General features: G+C 29.7%; 1 long non-coding RNA gene across 2 annotated transcripts; it reads left to right on the top strand.

Moving 5' to 3' along the window:
* LOC145063266 (uncharacterized) lies at positions 1 to 4,206 on the top strand. 2 transcript variants are annotated; one of them, XR_013687896.1, is made up of 3 exons: positions 1 to 333; positions 1,740 to 1,815; positions 3,822 to 4,206. It is a non-coding gene; the product is annotated as an uncharacterized LOC145063266 (long non-coding RNA). The 2 variants fall into 2 exon arrangements; XR_013687895.1 differs by having other exon boundaries at positions 1,740 to 4,206.
* Positions 4,207 to 4,937: the final 731 nt, after the last annotated feature.

The following is a 4,937-nucleotide window of genomic DNA, read 5'->3' as shown; positions in this document are numbered from 1 at the left end:
GAAACAGATCCACAGTCCATTTTGACCAAGAGCGAAGATGTTCTGTTAGTTTTCTTGGAAAATTCGCATGAAAGCGAGAGTACCGACATTGATAATGACAATTTAAACCTAAATCTCATCTTTGTCGCCAGATTAGGTCTTGTTTTACCACAAATATACTCGTTGTATCGGCTAAATCGACGACTTTTCAGAATTTAAGATCAAGGTATGCTGAATCCAAATAATTTTGATTTATTTACCTGATTATAAAAATGATTCTCATCACGCGTCTCTCTGTAACTTCCGCCAACCTTCGTCGTCTTCCCCAAATCAACATCAATATGTGGTCAGCGGGTACGCGTTTCTCTTACACACACTTACTTCAATCTGACTCGGCCGTATTATTTTAATAAATGCTTTGAATAACTTGTAGCGACTGCCAATCGAGTGATTTTGATTTTACCCTTAGATGAGACGAATTAGAATTAGGTCAATTTTGAGAATTATCATAGTTATAATATGTTAAAAAGTTCATGACTGTTTCATGGTTTGAATAAAGTAGCCATTGGAGCATGCTATGATTGCTATCGTTATAATTTGGGTGTTCCAATCCAACATCTAAAGTTCAAAACCTTAAACCCATCCATTCTTTTTCCTAATTTATGCAGAAAATATTAATTTCGTATATATCCTTATTAAAATCATTATAATTGAAAAAAATAATTAAATGGACAATACTACCCTTATCTTCTATATCTCATATTTCATGAATCCCTTTACCCGCTGCCATGCAGTAACTTTGTATTATGATCAATAGAAGTGAATTCATGATTTTTATTATGAATTATGCAATTTCCCCTTTTTATGCGATCAATTTGTGTATCTATGTTTAACTTAATGCAAAAAAGAATGAATTGATTGAGAAAATTAGGAGAGTCATTGTTTTCCTTGTTAAGTTAATGATCAAGTTATCATTTTAACAAACCATTTTACCTTTTTAGCAATGTACTTACAAAGTATATTGCTATAAATCAACTTTTTTTTTTGGGGTTCCAAAATGTTCTTGTAATCAAGAATTCTCATGAGGTCATGACTTCTAGACTCATATACAGTTGACTAAATAAGTATAACCAAAATCAGACAGAATTCTGGAATTCAATAGAAGACAATTCAAAATTCCTATATTGGTTGATTCATCTTCTAATTTCATATCATACTAGGTGTGTGACCCATGTATTACATGAGTTTATTTAAAAAAATTTTTTTTTTAACAATTTGAAAAGTTTGAACTTATAAGAAAAATGAGAATTTTTTTGAATTATTAAAATTAATGAGGCTTTAATATATTGAATACATTACATATATAAACCCTTTCTAATAAATACCTTACATATATATTACCTTACATATTAAATGTGGAATTTTAATTTAATAAAATGAAAAATACAATAAAATGACAAATGGAAAATAAAAAATTTAAAAATTTTAGAAAATGTCATGTGTCCAAATGAAGAAGAAGACGACATGTGGTAAAAAAAACCTTCATTTATTAGAGTAGATTTCACTTGTAAAGCTTTTTAAATCATTGTAAAAGTTTTAAATGCACCTTCTTATTGATGCACTGAAACCCAAATCCAACCAACAATTATTTGTAACCTTGCAAAATATAAAGATTAAATAAATAAATTAGTGAAATAATCAAAAGTTTCATGATGTTGTAAATCCCAAATTCAAGTGATAATCATAGCCGATTGCAACAGGGAAGAGGTGAGAAGACAAAAAAAGGCTACTCAATCTGCCATCGAAGCAGGTAAAAGGGATTCATGAATTTAGAAGGTAAGGGTATTATTGTCAATTTAGTTATTTTTTTTCAATTTTATTAATTTTATGTTGTAAAAAATGATTATTAAATAATAAAAACTATTTAAAAATAAGATTTGGACAAATCCGATATTTTAAAACGTTAAGAATGGCAAATATGATATTTAAAGTTTAGGTCGGACAAATACGATATTTAGACGTTTAATAAGGGTATATATGAAAATTTCCCTTTATTGTGTAACTAGGATATCAACTATGGAGTGTTGTGGCGACAATAATGGATTTGATAAGTATTAAAATGTAAGTTGGTGCATGTTACATAGAAACTTAGGAGGCATGAAGTTGGTAAACAGGAGCCAAAGTCATCTCAAACAAAAATATTGAATACAAAGTTAGGAGGCAAATCCATAAAAGTCATGGGCAAATCCATCCAAGCAAAAATAATGAAAAAAAAACTTATTATATATGACACATATATAAAAATAAAGTAGGATTATCCTTTTAAGTTAACAAATGAAAGTTCAAATAATCAAAAACGTATTTATATGTGACCCAACTCTTACATAGAAAGCGTATATAAAGATTAACACAAAAAAAGGAGGCAAACTCGATTTTATAGCGACACCTAGATAATAAAAGCAACTTAAAAAAAAAATTAGTGAACGAAAGTTCTAAATTTACATTGAAACGTTGATTACTTCCAATTTATGCCACATATATAAATATAAGCATGTAGGAAAATATATATTTAAAGTTAACGAACGAAAATTATTAAGGAGTATCATATTATAAATATTACCGGGGGTAAACACGAAAGTTTAGCAAGACGAGTGATCAAATTGACATTTTAGAAAGCTCAAAGACGATGTAGTCAACGTGACATTTACAAAATTAAGGTAAACACAAAAATTTTGAAAGTCGACGAGATCAATATGATATTGAGAAATTAAATAGTCTCCTACTTTTTGTTCCTACTATCCTCCTACTTATTTTAGATGGTGACAAGTGTCATTAAATTTAATTTAAATTTGATTGAGATGTTAAATTTCTACGTCGTCATCTTAAATAGGTAGAAAGAAAAATAAAAACAAAAGGTAGGAGAATATTTAATTTTTCTATGATATTTTATAAAGTTCAAAACTGAGAAGATCAAAGTCACATTTTACAAAATTGAATTGTGGAATATGTCATTTTACAAAGTAGTAGAACTTGGGTCGACAAACAATAAAATTTAAGATCCAAAGATACTAACTAGCAAAGTCCACTGACTTTGCTATTTAATATATAGATAATGATAAGTGATCCATACACAACATTTTTTCTCCATACACAACAATTTATGTTTATAGAGTTGTAGAATACAATATTTTTAAGCACAAGTTGTTGCGTACAAATATAAAATATTGTGTACGATTTAGCTCTTATCGATAATAGTGTTTCAATATTTGTACTTTATTAATTTATTCAATATTTTTTTTTACCAAATTTATACGACCACTTGTCCACCTTCTAAACTAAATGTATGTTTTGACAAAATTAGTTTTTAGCTCGAAGCTAAAAGTTTAAAGCTAGTAGCATGTATCTTTCATTTCTTGTATGAATTTTTGAGATAATGATAAGTGATTGATAAACAATATTTTTTCTCAGTACACAATAAATTATGTTTATAGAGTTGTACAATACAATATTTTTAAGCACAAGTTGTGTACAGATAAAAAATATTGTGTACGATTCGACTCTCATCGATAATGGCGTTTCAATATTTGTTTTTTTTTATTAATTTACTCAACAATTTTTTTACCAAATTTATACGACCACTTGTCCACCTTCTAAACTAAATGTATGTTTTTACATATTTAGTTTTTAGCTCAAAACTGTCACACCCCCAAACCGAATTGGCGGAAAAATTCGGGGGTGGAGGACGTCATGTGCAGTATCATAACAATGCATAATAGTAAAAACAAGCAACAAAATCCATTGCATTAATAGAATAGTTAAATACATGTGTGTTCTTTTGTAAGGTTTAAATGACACCAAAATGTACAATCAAAATAAAGACGAGTCTTGGATCCACTCCGTCCTTCAAAAGCTGCATGGGTGTACCTGTCTTACTGGTTCCCTGAGAATACAAGTTATTTTGAAAGAGAAGATCAACATAAAATGTTGGTGAGTTCATAAGTATTTAGTGTCACTTAGTAGTTAAAAACCTCGAAATGTTTGTATTTGAAACCTTGAAAAGTTTGTAAATTTTTCCCGAAAAATCCTATATTTCCTGCTTATAAATAATGTAGCCTTCTACCCGAGGCTCGACTGTTTTACATGTTTGTTTTTGTATAAAAATGTAATGTTTACATATGTACTTGTAATAGTAGGGCAAATATGGTAGTACTTTGTTACTGTGTAAAAGTATGTTTTCTCCCACTTATTGCTATCATCTATTAGGAAAAAAAAAGTGTTCTATCTCATCAGTGAAACTACTGATTGTGAAATGATAAAAATGAAGACTCAAGGTCGTATTAAATGTACCATACTCCTTGGAGAGTCTTATTGGCTTTAATTCCTATTTGGTTAATTAAAGGTTTAGATGTGAATTAGTTTGTAACCATGCTGATTGACGGTTGAATACCTGACAACCCTTTCGGTGTCATAAAATAGTGAGGTGACATTTTGTCACCCCTTGGGCTTACCGGCTGGGACTGCAGCTAGCAATCGGGGTATGGGAGTGTCTGTCCCGTATAGAACTATACACACGATGCCCGCTCTCCCTCCAGGAGACTCTGGATACAATGTGATACAACAATGTATTGTCGTATCATGAAGTAGTATTTCACATTCTAGTTATCGTATTCTAGTGTTTGTAGAGTATATTATAGTGTATTGAATATTCTCTATGTACTAGCGTATAATATGTTCTCTTGTATAGTATAGTGTATGCTCTCTTAGTCTCTCGTCATAATATGTTCTTTATGTCTCTCATATTAGTAAGTTTGTACTGACTCATAAATGAACTGAATCTGGTATGTTTCATTGTACCAGTAATAGTGAGTAGTAACCTCTTAAACTATACCTATTATAGTTTACTAGTAATGTTGTTTGAATGACTGCTTGTGTATTGAACTGAAATAAAAGCTTTTATA

The sequence above is a fragment of the Lactuca serriola genome, chromosome 7 (genome assembly GCF_051521515.1).
Source record: "Lactuca serriola cultivar US96UC23 chromosome 7, Lser_US96UC23_V15, whole genome shotgun sequence".
Classification (NCBI taxonomy): domain Eukaryota; kingdom Viridiplantae; phylum Streptophyta; class Magnoliopsida; order Asterales; family Asteraceae; genus Lactuca; species Lactuca serriola.
Note: the sequence above shows the minus strand (reverse complement) of the source record. Positions and strands in the feature narration are given on the sequence as shown.